The 24,111-nt window shown below is 41.0% G+C and overlaps 1 protein-coding gene across 6 annotated transcripts in view; it reads right to left on the reverse strand.

Annotated features, from left to right (window-relative positions):
• Nucleotides 1-24,111, reverse strand: part of ARHGAP21 (Rho GTPase activating protein 21) — a 131,030-nt gene that overhangs the window by 97,359 nt on the left and 9,560 nt on the right. The window lies entirely within an intron of this gene.

Here is a 24,111-nt window from a genome sequence, read left to right on the forward strand (position 1 = left end):
TGCCTAGAGAGTCATAATATTTGGAGGAGAGGATAATATGCAGGGGTAGAAGAGGCTGAAGGACTGCGTCTATAGCTTTATTAGGGTAATGAAGCCACAGTGCATTCACTTGTAAAATTCACTGACCTATGTATTTATGATTTAAAGGTATTTTAGGTATTGCTATATTTATAGTTACAATGTTTACATGTTTGTTTAAACACAAATCTGGATCGGTCAGTTTCATGCTGAAAACCCTACAACTGGCTTCTCATCACACTGGGAAGAAACTCCAAAACCCTTCTCTTATAGACCCTTCCTGATCCAGTCCTGGATATGTCTGATTCCCTCCTCTCCCTCTGTTCACAGATTCCTGCCAGACACATCTGGCTGCCTCAAACACACCAAACTCTTTCCCATCTCAAGGATTTCACCTTTGCTGCTGCTGCTGCTAAGTCACTTCAGTCGTGTCCAACTCTGTGCGACCTCATAGACGGCAGCCCACCAGGCTCTGCCGTCCCTGAGATTCTCCAGGCAAGAACACTGGGGTGGGTTGCCATTTCCTTCTCCAAGGCATGAAAGTGAAAAGTGAAAGGGAAGTCGTTCAGTCGTGTCTGACTCCTAGAGACCCCATGGACTGCAGCCTACCAGGCTCCTTTGTCCATGGGATTTTCCAGGCAAGAGTACTGGAGTGGGTTGCCATTGCCTGCTCCGTTTTACCTTTGCAATTCCCACTATCTGGCATGCTGATATCTGTATGGCTTGCTTCCCTAATTCATTTAGGATTCTGCTTAAACATCATCGACACAGAGAAGTAGCTTTGAAATAGGAAGAAAGGGGGATTCTTCCACCACCTTGGACCTAGTTGGTTCTAACCAGGCTTTGTCATGTCCTATGACTATGTCAATCCTAAAGGAAATCAATCCTGAATATTCATTGGAAGGACTGATGCTGAAGCTGAAGCTCCAATACTTTGGTCATCTGATGCAAAGAGCCAACTCACTGGAAAAGACCCTGATACTGGGAAAGATTGAGGCCAGGATGAGAAGGGGTGATAGAGGATGAGATGGTTGGATGGCATCACCAACTCAATGGACATGAGTTTGAGCAAGCTCTGGGAAATAGTGAAGGACAAGGAAGCTTGGTGTCCTGCAGTCCATGGGGTCGCAAAGAGTTGGACATGACTTAGAAATTTGCTATGTCATTCTTTTAAAGGTTGCACCCTGCTCCCTCCCCTCCTGTCTCAACTTCAGAGGGGCTTTTCCTGACCACCTTTATCTAAATTAGTCTCCCCATTGGGACTTCCCTGATAGCTCAGTTGGTAAAGAATCCGCCTGCAATGCGGGAGACCTGGGTTCGATGCCTGGGTTGGAAAGATCCCTTGGAGAAGGGAAAGGTTACCCACTCCAGTATTCTGGCCTGGAGAATTCCATGGGCTGTATAGTCCATGGGGTTGCAGAGTCAGACTTGACTGGGCAACTTTCACTTTCAGTCTCCCCACTTCTCCATCCTGTTTTAGTTTTTCTTCATAGTGCTTGTCACAATCTGAGACAATACTGTATGTTTGATTATTTATTGACTCCCATTAAAATGTAAGGTCCATCAGAGCAGGGACTTTTGTTTTGTTCATGTCAGAATAGTAGCACAAAGTAGGTGCATAAAAAAATGTAGCAAATGAATAGAAATGGAGCATTTTCTCCTCCTATTTAAGGGAAAGCTTTGATTTGCAATTATATATTTATTTCTGCTTATATGTATAATATCTATCTTCCCACTTGATTACAATCTCTAGGAACACAGACTTACATGCTCACCATCTTATAGGGAATGCCTAACACAGCAGCCAGGCAAAAACCAGGCACTGAGTCAATATGCCTGGAAGCAAAAGATACAGTACATCAATACACAGCCAACGGACTTCCCTGATGGCCCAGCGGCTAAGACTCTGTATTCTCAATGCAGGGGGCCCAGGTTCGGTGCTGGGTCAGGGAACTAGATCCCACATGCCACAACTAAAGATTCTCCAAGCCACAACTGAGACCTGCTGCAGCTGAAAACATAAATAAATAAAATAAATTTTTAAGAAATACACCACTGAAATTTTTTTTCCTAAGGTCACTACAAATATGCATCGTAACAGGCCAGTCAGGATCTAAACACTGGGATTATTGCCTGAGGTAAACTTCTTTAATCTCCAGGCTGTAAAAAGCACCAGCCCCACCTCCCCACCAAACATAGGACCAGAATTATCAATGTAAGAGAGTATTTTGACTGCTCACCATTATTTATGGTAAACTTAACCTGTTCTCATCCGTGCAGAAAAGAGTTCCCACAGCAAGCCTGAGATTGCTGTCCTCAGAGAGGCCTGCTTAAAAGGTTGGCCATGGTTGGCGTCTAGGAACTTGGACTTCAGGGGGGCTTCCCTCATTCCCTCACAGATAAGAGTGGCCCTCCGGGCCTCAATTGTTAGTGCAAACAATGCGGTTTATGCTGACCCCCTGCCTTCCTTCTGGGGGCCTGGAATTTTGGCATATGCTAGTCACATGACTGGCCCCCAGTGAAAGCTTTGTCTTAAATGAGCCCCCTTCGTGGACAGACGTGTCACCCGTGTTGTCACCGTGTGTGCTGGAGGAACTGAGTGCATCTTGTGTGACTCTGCTGGGAGAGGATGCGGGGAAGCTTGTGCATGGCCTCCTCCGAGCTTTATCTCACGTGTCTTTGCCCGTTGCTGATTTTGCTTTGAAACCTTCTGCTGTTCTGGGTACCACTGCCTCATGAATTCTCTAAGTCACTGAACCAGGAGGTGATCTAGGGGATCTCCCTCTCAAATCTCCCAATTCTTAAACAGATGATGATCAATCACAACTGTAGAAAAACAGAGGAAGAAAGAGAACAGTGACCCCCGCCTTCTGGCATTCCTGCCTCTGAACAGTACCCTCCTCTTGAGTGTGGGCTGGGCCTGATGATTCCCTTCTAATGTTTGGAATTCAGCCAACGTGATGGATGTCACTTCTGAGATTAGATTACCAAAGACTGCAACCTCCAAATGCCCACTCACTCTGTCTGGCTCTCCTCTTTGGCTTTGTATGACGTAAAGAATTACTTATTGTTACAACTGGAAGAAGGAAGCCCTGAAAATCCTCTAATCAGATTATAGATAAGAACACTAAAATCCAGAGAAATGACAGAATTGTTCAGAATCACACAACCAAGAGATGGCCAGGCAGACAGATATGCAGGAACCTCTACTCATAGTCCAAGGCTCACTCTTTCCACCAGACCATCCAACATGCCCCAAGGCTGGGGAGGATGAACACAAAAAGCTAATGTCTGTAAGTGCTTTTCTCCTTGCTGTCAATTTCAGCTATCATCAGAACAGGTGACTCTGTCGTCCTATTTATCCTCAGACCATTTGCTCTGTCCTGAAATCTGCCTTTTCCTTCAGAGATTTCAATTTCGTCTTTCTCATTCATTTAAACCTTATTTCACCCATCAAAAGCTCCCAGGAAGAAGACTAGGCCAAGACAGAGTCACCCTCTGGGCCCTCTAACTGACAAGTCCAGAGGCAGCTGGCTTGATGCTCAACATCAATATAAACTAGATGTTTAAACGAACTAAACTAAGCTCAGCATTCTAACTTCACCAGCTTTCAGCTCAAAAGCAATTATGAATATTGCTACAGGACATTAATGACATTACTTTTTGAACTTTTTAAAAATGTGGACCATTTAAGTCTTTATTGAATTTGTTACACTGTTGCTTGGCTCAGCAATAATCTACTTGCCAATGCAGGAGATCCTGGAGTCACAGGTTCAATCCCTGGGTCAGGAGGATCCCCAGAAGGAAACAACAACCCATTCCAGTATCTTGTCTGCACAATTCCATGGAGGAGCCTGGAGGGCTACAGTCCATGGGCTCAAAAGAGTCAGATTCGACTTAGCAACTAAACAACAACAAACAGCAATATTGCTTCTGTTTTATGCTTTGGTTTTTTTCAGCCATGAGGCATGTGGTATCTTAGCTCCCTGACCAGGGATCAAACCCGAGCCCCTCGCACAGGAAGGTGAAGTCTTAACCACTGAACTGCCAGGGAAGTACAATGCTACTTTTTAAAACTTTATTTCAACATTTTTCTCTGTTCATGCAGACTCAATGTTTATCATGATCTACTTATGTTAACATGGTCACCAAGTCATAATATATTTGTTTATATTTATATATTAACAAAGCTAAAGTTTATAAAGAAGGCTGAGCACCAAAGAATTGATGCTTTTGAACTGTGTTGCTGGAGAAGACTCTTGAGAGTCCCTTGGATAGCAAGGAGACCAAACCAGTCAATCCTAAAGGAAATCAACCCTGAATATTCATTGGAAGCACTGACGCTGAAGCTCCAATAGTTTGGTCACCTGATGTGAAGAGCCAACTCACTGGAAAAGACCTTGATGCCGGGAAAGATTGAAGGCAGGAGGAGAAGCGGGCAACAGAGGATGAGATGGTTGGATGGCATCACCAACTCAATGGACATGAGTTTGAGCAAACTCCAGGAGAGAGTGAAAGACAGGGAAGCCTGGTATGCTGCAACCCATGGGGTCAAAAAGAGTCGGACACAACTTAGTGACTGAACAATGAACAACAAAGTCTCAGTATCAGAAGGACTAAGAAAGTGACATCAACTAACCAACATTACAAGGCACTTAAATCTCACAGCTACCACTATTTACGGCAAAATCAAATTCTCTGTTTGTTTCCTTTACCTTTCTTAGGCAGCTCTTCAACCTTTTATCCCTTCTTCAATCTTGCATAGTCATCATTCCAGACATTCCTACCCTTTACTCCCCCTTTCCTGCTCCTTTTTCCTTCCATTTTTCTCTGTTGCTCCCTACAGTGGCCATTAATTAGAAATATATATATATATATATATATTCCAATATACATACAAAATTTTTTTCGTTTACTCCACATTTTTAATGGGATGGTTGGATGGCATCACTAACTCTATGGACACGATTCTGAGAAAGCTCCAGAAGTTGGTGATGGACGGGGAAGCCTGGCATGCTATGGTCCATGGTGTTGCAAAGAGTCGAACACGACTGAGCAACTGAACAGAACTGACATTCTTAATACAGCTTTAGAGTGACTACTTTTAAAAGCTGATGCGTTGACTGTTGTATCAAATCCCTCAGCACAGTGTGAGTGGTAAGGGCAGAGACTTCAGAGTTTGACCAACCCCCATCCCTCTCCCCATGCTTACATTCCATCCTGCCTGGCAGCTTCTAGGCTATGTGGCTGGCCACTTAACCCCTATTTCATCTGTTTCCTCACCTGTAAAATGGGAATATGAAAATAATATCTCTGAAGTCAGACCCCAAAGACTATACACTATAGTGAAAGTGAAAGTGAAGTTGCTCAGTCGTGTCCAACTCTTTGCAACCCCATGGCCAACAGGCTCCTCCGTCCATGGGATTTTCTAGGCAAGAATACTGGAGTGGGTTGCCTTTTCCTTCTCCAGGGAACTTCTCGACCCAGGGATCGAACCCAGGTCTCCCGCATTGTAGACAGACGCTTTACCGTCTGAGCCACCATTCCATTATATAGGGACAGAAATTAGATCAGTGGTTTCCAGAGAATGTGAACTGCAGCAAGGAACTGACCCCAGAGGGACATGAATGAGTTTTTAGGATGAGGGATGTGTTCTATATCTGGATTGTCATGACAGTTACATAACCAGATGAATTTTTCAAAATCCATTAAATTGTATGCTTTATGAAGTGAATTTCTGTAGACAAATTATACTTCCATAAGCCTTTACATTTTTTAAATAAATTTTAAAAAGAAAATAATAGCATCTCTGTAGAAGAATTAAAGGAGGTTAACAACATAAAGTGCCTGACACCTACTAACTAAGTGGTCGCTAAATGTTATCTTATTTTTATCTCTAACAAAATATCGAGCTCTTGGAACATTATTTTCAGCATTTTCGAGCCCTGGTATTGAAAGTCTGGTCACAGGGGCACATGGGATATTTTTTTATCTCTTCTGCCTTCTGCCAATAATTCTAAGAGTTCCAATTATAGGTCAGCAGTTCTCAGACACTGCTGGTGAAATGCAGAAATGATCTGCCTGGACTTTTCCTAACAACAGTTAAGAGGCCTCTGTACGTGAATTCTCAGCTCCCCTGGTTTCACCTGTAAGCTCTAGTTGTGGAGAATCAGCCATCGGTGCATCTTGGCAATGTCACTTGTATCCCCTGAACACAGACGTGTTTCTGCTAATTCTACATTCACCCTGCCCAACAGCTAGCTTCTTCCAGCTGGAATCATCTACACAGCTCCAGGCCCAGGCCATCTGCATAGAAGTGGGCAGTTAGCACACCACAGGCTGCAAAGAGGGCTGAACTGGAGGTCAAGCCAAGAGAAAAGGCCATTAACCCTAGTAGCCTTGCAAGGCAAAATCCTCAGGGTCCTTAACCTAAAGTCCTCGTTTTCAGGCTACCTGAATTAAAATAATAAAAAAAAAAGATGGTTCCAGTTTTTCCTTCTATGTTAATAACGAAGCATAAAACAAGGAAAGTTGAGCTCTTGTTCTTTACATTCAGGTATTCTAGATTAACTGGTCTCTTATCCAGTGATTAAAAGGAAGCACTTAATCCCTTAGAACTTTACTATAAGTATTTAAATGGGGTTTCGCTAGTGGCTCAGTGGTAAAGAAACCACTTGCCATTGCGAAAGATGAGGGTTCGATCCCTGGTCACGGAAGATCACCTGTAGGAAACAATGGCAACCCACTCCAGTATTCTTGCCTGGAGAATCCCAAGGACAAAGGAGCCTGGCAGGCTACAGTCCATGTAGTTGCAAGGAGTCAGACACTACTGAGCAACTAACACACACACACACAATGTTAATAATATTTAAAGAAAAGCAGTTAAACTAAGCATCTCTTTAAAAAAACCAAGTAAACAAAAACCAGCTTTAGGGCTTCCCCGGGGGCTCAATGGTAGAGTCCACTTGCCAATACAGGAGACGCAAGTTCAATCCCTGGCCCAGGAAGACCCCACGTGCCACAACTACTGAGCCTGTGCTCTAGAGCTCGCGCTCCACAACGAGAGAAGCCCCTGCACTGAGAAGCCCGCTCGCTGCAGCTGGACAAAACCCACGCAGCAACGAAGACCCAGTGCGGTCAACAATTAATAATAACAATAAAAACAGCTTTAGCTCTTTCCAGGTGGAGCTTTAAAGTGCAGAAGAATCACTGGAGGGTCTTATTAAAATGAAATTCTTAAGTCTGGGCAGGGCCCTGAAAGTCTGAACGTTTCTTACAAACTTCTATGGGAGCACAGACACTGAGGGCCTGTGGACCATACAGAGTAGCTTAAGTGTCAAAAGGCCTATTTCCCAATTCCTTCGGTTACCAAAGGAAAGCCTCCTTGGAGTGGTATGAGAAGCAGCGGCTGGTTCTAACAGCTCTAAGGAACAAAGTGAACCTTAGGCTACCAACTACTTCTTAATAATGGAGAGAAGCGCAAGGGAGAAGCAATACATTTTTTAAAAAATTTTTATAAAGTTCTCCACCAGCCTCTCTTTCTGTCTTCCATTTCGTTTCATCATAGAAGGGAGGAAAACCTTAAGCCAGGATCCTCAGTATGACTCTCTCCTGGGTTCCAATCCAAGGAAACAACCCAGGATTCCTCTCTGGCTCTTCTTCCTTGAAATAGATTTATATATATATATATTCTGTTGATATATATATCAACAGAATGACTATTCTGTGAAATAATAAAGTTTCTAATCATTCTTCTAATTTTCTTTCAAAGGAAAAAAAATGGATCTTCTTGGATGATATGATTATTTTCCCCTTCGTAACACTTATAACAAATTTGAACGGAACACTTCAGTGAGAAAGGGACAGGTGAGTAAAAACCTAAAGAAAGTGAAGCAGCAAACTCGGCACAGATCTTTGAGAAAAGCATTTCTGGAAGCGGGAATCAGACAGTCAGGGCAAAGGTCGTGAGGCTGAAGTGCATGGAGCCCTGGGTGAGGAGGGGAACATCTGAGTGGAAATAGGGTCATGGTGACGACGGAGGAAGACAGGCACACCACATAAGGCCCCAGGCTTTTCTGCTGAGTGATCTGGGCAGTCTTTGGGGACCCAGACCAGAAGAGAATAACTATAGAGTTAGAACGTTATGAATAGAGTAACAACGTTCAGATGTTTAACAGGATCAGACTGGCTGCTGATCTGAATCCGACTGTGAGCTCTATACGGACATACACAAAGAATGGCGAAGCCAGGATCTCCCATGCCTGGCGCTTCCGAGTTTTCCTTCAGAATGGTGCAATGTTGTCAGTGGACTTGTGGGAAAATCCAGAACTAGAATGACAGGCTGTCATCAACACGAAGCTTTAATACCCAACTCCTGCTATCTGTCTCTGCTGTTCACATTCAGCCCCAAGTTCTAAATGCTGATAAGAACATCTAAAATTTCTCATGTACCAACATGGAAAAAGAGAGAAAAAACACAGGATTCTTCCCTTCTGAATGCTATTGTTGGCATTAACAGTACTGCTGTCTATAAAATTTAAAACGTCACTCATCTCTCACAAAGCTTAAGAATACTTTGCTAAGATCTTCTTAATCCAAAATGCGTTTTGTTAAAGTTATGCATCACTCTGACCCAATAATTTTACATCTGAGATTGTATCCAATGAAAACGATCCTAAACAGGAAAATAAATTTTAATCACAGAAATATTCACCATACTTTATTTCCAATGCCAAAAAAACAGAAGCAATTTACATCTCCAACAACAGATAAACAATTATATTATTTATATATATAAAATATTAAACGTTACAAATGCATGTGTGTGTATATATGTATATATACATACATTCTAGCCAGAGGATGGATAGATATATATATATACACACATATATATATGTGTGTGTGTGTATATATATCCATCCTCTGGCTAGAATGCTCTACAGCCATTAAAAATGATACCACACATACAGAAAAAATGACATCCCAACAAGATAAAATGTGCATATTATGATTACAACTTATAAAATGCCCCTCACACACAGAGGGAGAAAACACTGTGCATAGGAAAAAGCAAGCTGGCAAAAAACACATCAAAGTATCAGCAGGAACTGTACTGAACTAAGTAAATCAACTCATACTTGGCAGTTTTTACACACAAGCATGCATTTTATTTACAGGTATTTTTTTTATAACTCTAAACATTAGAGCCAGACATCCTGGAATGTGAAGTCAAGTGGGCCTTAGGAAGCATCACTACGAACAAAGCTAGTGGAGGTGATGGAATTCCAGTTGAGCTATTTCAAATTCTGAAAGATGATGCTGTGAAAGTGCTGCACTCAATATGCCAGCAAATTTGGAAAACTCAGCAGTGGCCACAGGACTGGAAAAGGTCAGTTTTCATTCCAATCCCAAAGAAAGGCAATGCCAAAGAATGCTCAAACTACCGCACAATTGCACTCATCTCACACGCTAGTAAAGTAATGCTAAAAATTCTCCAAGCCAGGCTTCAGCAATACGTGAACTGTGAACTTCCAGATGTTCAAGCTGGTTTTAGAAAAGGCAGAGGAACCAGAGATCAAATTGCCAACATCCGCTGGATCATGGAAAAAGCAAGAGAGTTCCAGAAAAACATATATTTCTGCTTTATTGACTATGTCAAAGCCTTTGACTGTGTGGATCACAATAAACTGTGGAAAATTCTGAAGGAGATGGGAATACCAGACCACCTGACCTGCCTCTTGAGAAACCTGTATGCAGGTCAGGAAGCAACAGTTAGAACTGGACATGGAACGACTGGTTCCAAATAGGAAAAGGAGTACGTCAAGGCTGTATATTTTCACCCTGCTTATTTAACTTCTATGCAGAGTACATCATGAGAAACGCTGGACTGGAAGAAGCACAAGCTGGAATCAAGATTGCCGGGAGAAATATCAATAACCTCAGATATGCAGATGACACCACCCTTATGGCAGAAAGTGAAGAGGAACTCAAAAGCTTCTTGATGAAAGTGAAAGAGGAGAGTGAAAAAGTTGGCTTAAAGCTCAACACTCAGAAAACTAAGATCATGGCATCTGGTCCCATCACTTCATGGCAAATAGATGGGGAAACAGTGGAAACAGTGTCAAGACTTTCTTTTTGGGGGCTCCAAAATCACTGCAGATGGTGATTGTAGCCATGAAATTAAAAGACGCTTATTCCTTGGAAGGAAAGTTATGACCAACCTAGATAGCATATTCAAAAGCAGAGACATTATTTTGCCAACAAAGGTCCGTCTAGTCAAGGCTATGGTTTTTCCAGTGGTCATGTATGGATGTGAGAGTTGGACTGTGAAGAAAGCTGAGTGCCGAGGAATTGATGCTTTTGAACTGTGGTGTTGGAGAAGACTCTTGAGAGTCCCTTGGACTGCAAGGAGATCCAACCAGTCCATCCTAAAGGAGATCAGTCCTGGGTGTTCATTGGAAGGACTGATGCTAAAGCTGCAACTCCAGTACTTTGGCCACCTCATGCGAAGAGTTGACTCACTGGAAAACACTCTGATGCTGGGAGGGATTGGGGGCAGGAGGAGAAGGGGACGACAGAGGATGAGATGGCTGGATGGCATCACTGACTCGATGGACATGAGTCTGAGTGAACTCCAGGAGTTGGTGATGGACAGGGAGGCCTGGCGTGCTGTGATTCATGGGGTCACAAAGAGCTGCAGTCCATGGAGTCGCGAACGGTCGGACACGACTGAGCAACTTCACTTTCACTTTTCACTTTCACGCATTGAAAGAAATGGCAACCCACTCCAGTGTTCTTGCCTGGAGAATCCCAGAGACGGGGGAGCCTGGTGGGCTGCCATTTATGGGGTTGCAGAGTCGGACACAATTGAAGCGACTTAGCAGCAGCAGCAGCAACAAAGAGTCGGATGTGACTGAACTGAACTGAACTGAAACATTAAATTAATGAAGCCCCTTTACTCCCATCTTTTTATTTTCAATATAAATCTCCCAGAGCATCACCTCTAGGTACACTGTATCAAGCCAGAATACATTAATGAGAGCAAGTATGTACGGAGTGGTTACCCACGCACTGTGTGAAGTACTGCACCCAGCTCACCTCATTAGCTGTCACACCACTCCATGATGCAGGTACTATTAGAAAAGGAAGCAGAGGTGAGTGAGTGAGGCCGGAGTCCCACAGAACCAGCTCCTCCCTCATCCTGCCTTTTCATTCATTCCTCTCCTCTTCCACACTCCCTACCAACACCCCAAGCTTCCAAAGGTGTTCAGCACCATCCCTGGGCAGCTTAGCTTCATAATAAAACTCAAATAAATCCAGCCATTGCCCTAAGTCTTTCTATAAGTCAGAAGTTACATATTGAAAGCTGAGAGCCACATTGGCCACAGATATGCTTTGCATAGGTCTCAGTGTTTTGAAAAATCTGAATCAGTCAACATTTTTTAAATTAGCATGAACTGTACACAAAAATGCAAAATTTTAGTTTCTCTTGAAAACTCAATGATGTGACAATAGGTCCAAGAAGGTATCCATCTCCTGAAGCTGAATCCCCAGTTAGCCACAGTCTCCTCCAGGCCCAGATGTCCTCTACTTGACTCTCCCCAGCTCCCTTTACCCTTTTATGGAAACTGTCTAGACCCCAAAGCATCGAGCTGGTGATTTCCACCAAAAACTTTGAGCGGTAACATAGAAGCCACAGCAGTGGTCACATGCCAGTTTTACTTCATGCTGTGCTGTGCTTAGTGGCTCAGTCATGTTGCTCTTTGCAACCCCATGGACTGTAGCCCACCACGCTCCTCTGACCATGGGATTCTCCAGGCAGGAATACTGGAGTGGGTTGTCATGTCCTTTTCCAGGGGATCTTCCCAACCCAGGGGTTGAACCCAGGTCTCCCGCATTGCAGCCGGATTCTTTACCATCTGAACCACCGGGGAAGCCCTTCTTCATGCTAAGTTCTGCAAACTCTTCTTCTGAGACATGCTAGCAACTAAATGGCCTATTAATAGGTCTAAACCACAGGGTAAGTAGCAGTAGCAATCCTGCAAAAGCCCAGGCCAACACACTTTCGGTTACTGACTTACTGGATCAACTTATCCTGTGATTCTTTTGCAGCCCAAATATTTCTTTAGGATTAATTACAATGAAGACATCTTGACGAGGTCTTGGATCTTAAACTAGACAGTTTTCTGATGATGAGACCAATAAGTTTAGTGATGGGGCAAACTGATGACTAAACACTCTTTTTTTTTAATGTAAAGTTTCAGCTCTGGTAAGCTCCTGACATTATGAATTTTACATGCTAAGATAATTGCAGTATCTATCTTCTTTTATTCTCTAAGTAGCCATTTGAAATCCGTATTTTTACGGTAATGTAAATCCATTAGGGAAGGAACTAGAAAGTGCATTGAGGGATCAATCTCTTGCTGGAAGAAATATAGACTAAATGACCTTCTCCATCTCTAATGTCTCTGATACATTAGTCTATTGCTCCCAACATAAACCATGAAAATATCTTCCCACCATTCCAGAACAAAAAGAATAGGACATAAAGAAAGGTACAGAGACCCAAAGTCCCACTTGGAACTAAGTTCATGTTTCATAGACTTCCATTAATGCAATGTTTATGGGGGACTAAGAAATGACGGAGGGTGTATGTGTGTGGGGGTGGGGGAGGGGATTGGTACATATGTCATTCACTGCTTTCAATAGTTTAAATTCAGTTTTGCTTCTATTAATAAATTTGAAACAATACTAAAGAACTTTTAAAATAACAAAGACAGAAATCCACAGTGATGAATGATTCTACGAGGTAAATAATTCATAAGATTCACTGATCACTGGAATAGAAGATATCAATAAGGCTGCTATTTTGTAATAGAAGCTATTATGCTAAATATGAACAATATTATTTATGAATTACAAAAGCAGACTTTACTTGATAATAATGTTGATTGAAGGTTGAAGGGAGAAACAACAGCTTTTGCTTCCTAGGGGAGAAAACTCAAAAGCATATGATAACTGCCATTAAAAAAAAAATACCTGGCAAAGTTTCTCTATCACAGAATAACTATTTTCTCAAAAGGCTATGTAGTAGACTAGTAACAGAATCCAAAAATAAACTTACATTTAATCCCATAATGAAAGAAATCAAGAACTATTATTTCATTAAAAATGAAAAACTAGTTAAAAAGCAACTCATTCCAAATCTTGCCTATCTTCTCATAGATATAATATTAAATGTCTCTAAAAAGTCTAAGATTCATCATGTCTCAATTCTATTGCTTTAATTTTTCCTAGTTTTATTTTTTCAGTAATTTGTTCTAACTTCCCCTCCCCCACACTGAAAGCTTTCCAAATAAAGTCTCATCAGAGTTAACTCTTTTAGAGAAATTCAGATGATGAGAGTTGAGATACTCCAAGCTAAACAAGTATTTCAAGAAAAAGTCATAGTCTAAAGCTTACTTTTTCACTGTTAAAGGAAGACAGTGATTTCATAGCCAGCATTTTCACTGGCATTTTTTAAAATACATTACAGCAATTTTGAATTAAAAAAGCAAATATATATACACATATCCAACAAACCTGACCACTCCATGCACAATAGAGATTGCACAATAAACTCCAGTTGTGGTTGATCATGCAGTCTAAGATCCTGAACTGGGCCATGATTGCCTGCAGCGCAGCCTGCGTGTCTTCTCTGACTCAGCTCCTGTTCCCGGTGCTCTGCAGTGATGCGACCGGCAAGGAGGATCTACCCCTCCCTTTCCTGTCCAAGCAGCAATAGCTCACAGGCAGAACAACACCATCTTCCAAAAGATGCTACATTCATTCTGTTATATCAAGAAGGACAGCCTCTTCCGAAAGGTCTTATTCTACACTTATGATCACTTGCTTTTTAAAAAGATTACTGTTTTTTCCTTCTTTCTGGATATCACAGGCTCACATTTATACATTCAATGAAATCACAACTTGGGGAAAATGGCATAATCAATCATGCCAGACTACATCCACGACAAGCCAGCTCCCGACACTAGGTTGAGGCAGCATCAACCTACTTCTCTGACCATCTCTTTCTTGTTTTAAAAAAAGAAAAGCCTAGAACTTTAGTAAAACAGATATCATTTCAACTGCCGCTTACAAATGAATGAACAGGAGCTAACAGCTTAACTTTTGAGCCTCAACTCATTTGGCTGTAAAATGGAGACTATTTCAACACCTGCTCTCATGAGGTTTTCAATATGAAATAACATAGTATCTGTAACATACTTGAAACAGTATCTAACAGACACCTAATAAATGATTGCTGATGTTCAATCGCTCAGTTATGTCTGACTCTTTGTGACCCCACAGATTGTAGCCCGCCAGGCTCCTCTGTCCATGGGACTTTCCAGGTAAGAATACTGGAGTAGGATGCCATTTCCTTCTTCATAAATGATTACCACTATTCCTAAGATGGGCTTCCTTCCTGTCTCAATTAGAATTCTACCTCTCATATCTTATACTATTCCTAAATGATGTTATCCTTCATGATTTTCATTATGAATTACTTTCAAACTTCTCTTCAACCCTACCCTCTCTCCCAAGCTCCCAATCTATGTGTCTGAATTCTCACTAAGTACATGCACCTACAAACCTTTAGACCACATGTCCAAAATGGAACTGGTCTTCCCTTTCACAACCTGTCCCTTTGCATAAAGGCGCATCATAAGTTCCCTGGTCAGGCAAACAGAAACCAGAGTCCTCCCAACTCCCTCTTCCTTACTTCTCACGTACGGTGACCAACTTGTAGCACTTCGACTAAAATCTATAGTCAATCTGTCGCTTTTCTGTTCTGATCAACTTGCTCCTGGACTTCCACAAGTGCCTCCAGCTGATCTCCCGAACATTCTTTCTCACTGCTTCTGGGATCTTATGGGATCTTGCCCACAGAGGACCACCTAAAATCTTTGAAAAAGCCTTCAATGCAAATAAGTTAAAAAAGCCAGGTGAAACAAAGTTGCGAGGTTATTCAGAGTCTAAGTAGGAAGGTCAGATTCAAAGGCCTCAGAATCTAAAAAGTGAGGCTGTGGGAAGACTTATTTTTAACCAGTTCTTTTAAACCTTTAGCTGGTTTGTCTTCTCTTTCCTTAATTTGTTCAGTTCAGTCGCTCAGTCGTGTCCGACTCTTTTCGACCCCATGAATCACAGCACGCCAGGCCTCCCTGTCCATCACCAGCTCCCGGAGTTCACTCAGACTCATGTCCATCGAGTCAGTGATGCCATCCAGCCATCTCATCCTCTGTCGTCCCCTTCTCCTGCCCCCAATCCCTCCCAGCATCAGAGTCTTTTCCAATGAGTCAACTCTTCGCATGAGGTGGCCAAAGTACTGGAGTTTCAGCTTCAGCATCATTCCTTCCAAAGAAATCCCAGGGCTGATCTCCTTCAGAATGGACTGGTTGGATCTCCTTGCAGTCCAAGGGACTCTCAAGAGTCTTCTCCAACACCACACTTCAAAAGCAAGAAGTTCCTGATGTTCAAGCTGGTTTTAGAAAAGGCAGACATCCAGAGATCAAATTGCCAACATCCGCTGGATCATGGAAAAAGCAAGAGTTCCAGAAAAACATCTACTTCTGCTTTCTTGACTATGCCAAAGCCTTTGACTGTGTGGATCACAAAAAACTGTGGAAAATTCTGAAAGAAATGGGAATACCAGACCACCTGACCTGCCTCTTGAGAAACCTGTATGCAGGTCAGGAAGCAACAGTTAGAACTGGACATGGAACAACAGACTGGTTCCAAATAGGAAAAGGAGTACGTCAAGGCTGTATATTGTCACCCTGCTTTTTTAACTTATATGCAGAGTACATCATGAGAAACGCTGGACTGGAAGAAGCACAAGCTGGAATCAAGATTGCCAGGAAAAATATCAATAACCTCAGATATGCAGATGATACCACCCTTATGGCAGAAAGTGAAGAGGAACTCAAAAGCCTCTTGATGAAAGTGAAAGAGGAGAGTGAAAAAGTTAGCTTAAAGCTCAACATTCAGAAAAGGAAGATCATGGCATCCGGTCCCATCACTTCATGGCAAATAGATGGGGAAACAGTGGAAACAGTGTCAGACTTTATTTTTCTGGGCTCCAAAATCACTGCAGATGGTGACTGCAGCCATGAAATTAAAAGACGCTTACTCCTTGGAAGGAAAGTTATGACCAACCTAGATAGCATATTCAAAAGCAGAGACATTACTATTTCCCAGAGTTTGCTCAAATTCCTGCCCACTGAGTTGGTGATGCCATCCAAACATCTTATCCTCTGTCATCCCCTTCTCCTCCTTCCATCAATCTTTCCCAGCATCAAGGTCTTTTCCAATGAGTTGGATCTTCACATCAGGTGGCTGAAGTGTTGGAGCTTCAGCATTAGTCCTTCCAGTGAATATTCAGGGTTGATCTCCTTTAGGATTGACTGGTTTGATCTCCTTGCTGTCCAAGGGACTCTTCAAGGGTTTTCTCCAGCACCACAATCAGAAAACTTCAATTATTCAGCACTCAGCCTTCTTTATGGTCCATCTCTCACATTCATACACAGTTTACACTTCTAAAAAATCAGGCAATCTGGACCTATAATCTTATATTTACACTCCCAAAAGTCAAACAGATTTGAAAGTCAAAACATTTTTGCAACTCATTGATAGTGAAATCTGACCTGCCCCAACCTGACACAAATAAATATTCATACATTTTACAGCAGAAATGACTACTCTGATAGCTGCGGGCTGTCTCACAGCCTGCATCATCACACATTCCTAAAACCTGAAAACTTCTGAATTCTGAAAAGCTCAAGGATTTTGGATGATGGATTATAGATCTGTACAAACAATGCTGGAAATAAAGGTAACAGGACAGCAAGGAGTTCAGAAGGGAAAAAAAAGGAACAACAGGGCAAGAAGAGTACAGAGCATAAGACCATCTCCCAGAACATGTTTTCTACCTACTGCAACGAAGGTGAGACAAAGCTTTCTAAGCAAGTATTTAAAATGTGAGCCAGCCCTGGAAGGAAGTGTGGGGTTTACATAAACGACCAGACATGGGGAAGGCATCTCAGGTAAAATGAACATGAACAAATATGAAAACATTTCAGATTCCATGTATCTTCAGGGGACAGTGGACCTGCCATTTGCTCTGAACACATGTTGCACGTGGGACAATAAGACATCACATGTGGAAGCACCTATACCTTAAATCCTATCACAGCCACTGAGCTGTAAACGAACTGCAGGCTTTCTTCAGCAAAATATGTCTTATATATGACCAACCTACCACTCTGGAGAAAGGATAAGCAGAAACTTAAAATACACAGAAAGCTCTCTTCCAAACCTTAGTCTTAAAAGACCATTCCTGAGACTCAATAAATTCAGCATATGGCTTTAGCTCAGGAATTTAATACATTGAAGCAACAGAAGAGGCCAGTCATCTGTGTACCATAAGCTGACACTTTAAAGACATAAAGTCATCGGGTTCTCTGGTTGCCAAGAGACAAAAGAGAGGGTTGACAAAATTTTCAAGCTGTCTATCAATCTGCCATTAAACTGTTTACCATTTAGCTAATGGAACACAAACTATTTCCATCTAGGTGAAACCAGAAGATCTCAATCAAAGTAGAGACTTTCTCCTTGAAATTTTTTTCTTCCTTCTACTGAAGCTGTTATGGTCATATTAACACACTATCCATTAAATTTCTGTCTTCCCCTTTTGGTTGTGTAACCTTGGTGAAGTTAATTAGGCTCTCAGTACCTCCATTTCCACATGCTTAAAATGGTTATAATAATAGTAGACATGTCATGGAGTTGTTTTGAGGAATAAACAAGGTAAATGATCAGTATTATGGTAATTAGTAGGGGTTCAGTGTTCTCTCTGAAAACCCTAAAACATTTTCTGATGTCTGCTTTGCTTCACTGTATGTTGTCTGCTGCTGCTGCTGCTAAGTTGCTTCAGTCGTGTCCGACTCTGTGCGACCCCACGGACTGCAGCCCCCCAGGCTCCCCCGTCCCTGGGATTCTCCAGGCAAGAACACTAAAGTGGGTTGCCATTTCCTTCTCCAATGCAAGAAAGTGAAAAGTGAAAGGGAAGTCACTCCATCGTGTCCGACTCTTCGCGATCCCATGGACTGCAGCCTACCAGGCTCCTCCGTCCATGGGATTTTCCAGGCAAGAGTACTGTAGTGGGGTGCCATTGCCTTCTCCGGTATGTGTCTAGGAAACAGATTTACAGTCTAGCACTTATAAACAGTATATCAAGATGAAATAAATATTTAGGTTAATGGAAAGAGCACAAATATCTAAATTATAACAAGAATAAAAAATATTAAAAGGATGTGACACAAAACTGGAGACTATAGATACACACTGTATGCTGGAAATCAAAGGACTACTAACTTTTTATTCTGATACATATTTTTAGGCGAAATAAATAATAAACTATACAACCTCGTGGAGCTTCCCACATGGCTCAGTGGTAAAGAATCTACCTGCCAATGCAAGAGACAAGGGTTCAATCTCTGGGTTGGGAAGATCCCCTGGAGAAGGAAATAAATGGCAACTCATTCCAGTATTCTTGCCTGGGAAATCCAGTGGGCTGAGGAGCCTGGTGGGCTACAGTTCATGGGGTCGCAAAAAGGCAGACACAGCTGAACGACTAAACACCAGCAGTACCTCGATTCCCTATGAGGAATCTGAGACTATGTTGGCAGACAAACAAATACATGCAGCTAATCTAAAAAAAAGACAAGACAAATTCACTTTTCCTGACCTTGCCTGTTCAGAGTATCTATAGAAAAGCAAAACCACACCATAAAACCCCAGCAGTTTTACAGGTTATAAAATAGTAGAGGAAGGAAATGAAGCAAAGATTAAATAAATGAAGGCAGCTACAAAACCTGAATACATTAAGATATTTAACAAGGAGAATTATCTGATTTAACTCTTTTTAAAAGGAAAGCTTAAAAAAAAAATACTGTCACCAATATCACTGTTTCTCAGGGTCCTTAGGCCAATTGCTTGTGAGAATTCACAGATATTATAGGTTGACAAAAATTACTTGCTTACAGCTAGCTAAATGAGCTTTTATAAAAAAATCAGATTCTTGTTACCAAATACACTAGAGGTCCTCTATGGAGAACTTTAATGTCTCAAAAACAGTCTGAACTGGAAAGAAAAGCAGCAAAAATCAGTTCCGAACTCCAAGTTGTGTGTTTCATTCATACAATACATACATTCTTACTCAGAAGCAATGGCAGAGGAAAATCTTAAATGGAAATTTATGTATAGACTGTCAAGTGCTTATTTTAGTATGACTTTTTCTTCATCTTTCGGTGGGTTTCCTCTTTTATCATTCTCTCACACTCTGCCTCTGCCATCCTGTTCACTCTGTCTGCAACATTCTGCCACCATCTGCTTCAGAAATTTCTACGTGTCCTTTAAGACTCTACTCAAGGGCCACCATCTTCCCTCCATAAAAACTCGAAAGGTTGAGGTTCGGAGAGCTTCCAGGCTGGTGACCATATGCAGATCTGGGGAGAGTGGAGCACATGGAGAGGGGGTGGGCCCTCCACACTTCCCCCCACACCCTGCCCTATATGTCCCTCCTAACTGGCTGTCCCGTTTTACATAAAACCCATGATCCAGTAAGTAGTATACTTTTCTGAGTTCTGTGAGCTGCTCTAGCAAATTAACTGAACCCAAGGAAGGGGTCATTGCAACCAACAATCTAAGTCACTAGGTTAAAAACTCAGGCGGCAACCTAGACTTGCAATTGGACGCTGAAGTTGCACAAGGTAGGGAGGCGGTGGGGCAGGAAGGGGGCAGTTTTGAGGGACTGAGCCCTTAACCTAGAGGATCTGATTCTATATCTGGGTAGACAGCATCCGATTAAGTTGAACTGTAGGACACTCAATTCTCTGATATCAGAGAATTGCTTGGTGAGGAAAACCCCACCATCACCACCCCCCAACACACACACACCCCCCTCTGAATCAGTATCAGAATTTTACACAGAATTTGCCCATTTCATCTAAATTGTCAAATTCACTGGCATAAAGTTATTCAAATATTCCCTTTTTTATCTTTTTAATGTCTGTGGGCTCTGAATGGTGCCCCTCTTTTAATCCTGACATGGACACTTTATGTTTTTCCTCTTCATTTATTTATCCTGCGAACTGATTTCTGACATTCAAAATCCTTTTCATGGGTTACCAAAAGATGCCCTTCTTATCTGCTGTCAATTCAAAGCCAACGAGAAAAGACGAACTCTTTGACTGTCAAATCCATGCCAAACAAACACGTCACTGGAGTTTATAGAAATCAAGCATTTCTATAATAAATCATTTTCTAAGCCATGTGTTTTTGGGTATCCTTATGCTTCCTGAATATATATATATTTTAGGCTTTATATATCTGCCTTTTTCCTAGAGATCCCACTTGATCCAATCATAATGTTTGAGTAACTTATTTGAAAGTAATAGTTAGATACAAAGATTATGGTGATCAAATGAAAAGACAGCCAAGAATGGCAGCAGTAGCCAAGGATTAAACAGGGAAAAATGATTCTTCTTCCAAATTCCTCTCCTGAACTGAAGAGAATTTGCATTCCTCCTTGGTCCAGAGCAGATGCAGTTACAGCTGCCATAAACGATGAAGTTCTGTCAATCTCAGTCTCAGCGAGGGATTGCAGTTCTGCTCACACCACTCCAGGATTCTTGCCCGTGAAATCCCATGGACAGAGCAGTCTGGCGAGTTACAGTCCATGGGGTCACAAAAGAGTCGGACAGGTCTTAGGAACTAAACAACGACATATTTAAAATTTGCTAAGGGGGAAGATCTTTTATACTAAGTAGGCCTCACACATGTGGCAATAATACCAACAATAATAAAGAGTGACTTAGTGTTAGTTGCTCAGTCGTTTCCAATTCTTTGTGATCCCATGGACTGACTGTGTAGCCTGTCAGCCTCCTCTGTCCATGGAATTCTCCAAGCAAGAATACTGGAGTAGGTTGCCATTCCCTTCTCCAGGGGATCCTTCTGACCCAGGGATCAAACCCAGGTCTCCCATCTTGCAGGCAGATTCCTTACCATCTGAGCCACCAGGGAAGTCCCTTAATAAAGAGAGTGGGAGGAAAACTGGAGAGGTAAGGAATATGTTTATGGCCTTGATGGTGGGAATTGTTTCATAGGTGTATAACTTACCCTCAAATTCACTGAGTGTATACATTAAATATATACAGCATTTTACATGTCAATTGTACCTCGATAAAGGGGTTTTCTAAAAAAAGAAACGGAGACATCTAAAATATTCAGACTCTGAAGTGTTTGTACATCTAAAAATATTACAACTGCAGGACTTTTAAAGATGCCACTCCTGGACCTCTGTGTAAACAGCTTTATCTCTAAGTTAACGAGAGAAGATAAGATTTTCTATTTGCTCTTAGTGGCACTGTCTCTACTTAGAAAGCACAAAAGAAATCTATTCACCACCTTCTTCTAGATTCACACCCACTTTTTTAGGTCCCTTGGTAAACAGAGCTTAAGACATGGGGTCCAAACTAAGCATCACTGCCCAGAGGAAAGCTCACTTCTCCATACTTGTCAATGCCCTCAAGGGCATCAGTGTTCTCAAGGCTTCCCTTAATCCTTTGAATTCAAATCAGTCTCTCTTGAGAAGCCTATCAACCTTGATGATGCTCTGCATCTCTTCACTGGTCTCAGTCTGACTCTATGAGTAGCTTTTTGCTCCTTGTGCAATATCACTTTCACTGACTTCAAGAAATCGTGCTTCTTTTGCAGAATTCGCAGTTGGACTCTTGTTATTAGTTCAGATTGTCTTTGTAGCATACTATCCAAAGAATCTCACAAATCAGTGACATCAAAAGACAAGATGGATTCAATGGACAGACAGAACAGCTGTTGGTATTAAATGAGAAGGGTGTGTAAAGAGAAATTATCTGCTTAATGATTAGTTTATTATGATTTATGTTGGAATGATTTCTTAAACCCTTCACAATGTATACTTCGGTAAAGAAAGACATTTTTTTCTTTCACTGTTAACTTTTCCTATTCTTGATGAAGAGTTAATATGAACAAATGATTATAAGATGCAAGTGAAATCATTTTAATGGTTATTTGCTTAAAGAAAATATGCCTTCCTGGAACTGACATGAAACAAATAATTTTTATAATAAGTCTAAAAAGTAATAACAATAGTTTTGATATAACCAGAGCTCTATCACTGTAAAATATTTAACTTTTCATTAAAGTATAACAACAGAAAGTATAACATACATACAAAAAAGTACACCTATTACTGTCAAATTTTAAAGTGCTCTTTTGACATGTTTACTTTATTTGAAAAGAATATTATTTTGTTATACTAATGACATATAGAAATACATTTGATTATATAAAGAAAGTGATTATAATTTTAAGATTGAAATATTCACTGATTTACAATCATTTAAATGTTCTCCCCATATTTTTATTATTTTCTTTATGTTGATTTCAATTTGGTCACAACAATTCTGAAATCCGGCTGCCCTAAGAACCCAGACCCTGAATGTCATTTTGTTTTGTTCTTCTCAAACTCAGAAGATCACCATGGGACTTTTTAAAAAGCAAAGGTTTGGGGGTCTCATCCCCAAGGATTCTGATTCATTAACATAATGATGGGGACAAGAACCTATAGTTTGAAAGGTGGTCCAAGGGATTCTAATGATCATCCAGATTTGTCTGATTTAAATTCCTACCAAAGCAGGAATCCCCTCTGTAATCCTGTAAAACAGAAGGTCATCCCACCTCTGTGAGAAACATATTCAATTTCAGTTAACTTCTAATTTAACAAGAATTTTTCTTCTGAATTCTGAAATTGGCCCATCTGTCTAACTGATCCTAATTCTACTCATCATAGCCACACAAAACAAATCTAATCTCTCTTGAATATCTTTGTACAGTGCTTCTTAAGAGTTTCTTTTCCTCCATTTATAAAATTGATTTTATATATATATATATATATATATTTCCCTTATAAGCAGAGGAGGGTTCTATAATGTAGTATTAAATGAAAAAATAAGTAAACTGAAAACAGTTTCCTAAAAGCATCATAATAAAGATCTGATTTAACCTGGATGCCCAGAGTACTTCCTCTCCATCACATTTACCAAGTATTTAATGTTTCCAGAAATCAGTATGTAGAACCCAAAGGAGAAAGTAGATCTCACTGATCTAGCTAAAGCAAATTCTTTTTTTCCAATGACTTTTCAAAAGTTAATTTCAATGACTTTTAAAAATTTCATTTTATTTTTTTGGCCATGCCACACAACATGTGGGATCTTAGTTCCTCAACCAGGGATGAAACCCGAGCCCCCTGCCTTGGAAGCAGAGAGTCTTAACCACTAGACCACCAGGGAAGTCCCAACACAAATTCTTTTAAATATAGAATTTTTAGGAAAACACTGGGAATTAAAAACATCTAGATATCTCAAGATAAAAAAAAAAAAAAGACTATTATCACCAAGATCATTCTGGCTCCTAATATTTAAGGATACTCTCCATTCTGAGTAAGGAAAAAAATCAAGAGGTTCTTAAGAATATTAGTCCTGTCAAGATCTATTAAAGATTAATGAGGTGAACCAATGAGTGTAAGTCAAGCGACTATGTCTTCATTAGGTTATAAAAAGGAAAACGAATTTGTGGGATTGTAAACAGATTACGTACATATCACCACCACCATAACTATGCCAGGTGTCTATTCAGAACAGAGATAAGCCACCAGGGGAAAAGGCAATAAGTAACCAAGTCTGAATGAAGAACACGCCCAGTATCAAACAAAAGGAAGGCTCAACAGTAGCTGGCCTAAGGAAAAAAGGAAATATGCTCTTTAACTCACTGTTTTTTGATGACAGTTTTTCTGATCCACCTAAAAACTTTCCCCAAAATAGATGAATATTTCAGAAATATCCAATTTGGGTTCTAAATCCATTCTCTTATTCACAAATCTACACAGTGCAATTCTTTCCATGTTAATAGATGACTAGAAAAAAGAGGACTTCTAAAAAACAATTTCCATCA

This window comes from Bubalus kerabau, chromosome 13 (assembly GCF_029407905.1).
Source record: "Bubalus kerabau isolate K-KA32 ecotype Philippines breed swamp buffalo chromosome 13, PCC_UOA_SB_1v2, whole genome shotgun sequence".
Classification (NCBI taxonomy): domain Eukaryota; kingdom Metazoa; phylum Chordata; class Mammalia; order Artiodactyla; family Bovidae; genus Bubalus; species Bubalus kerabau.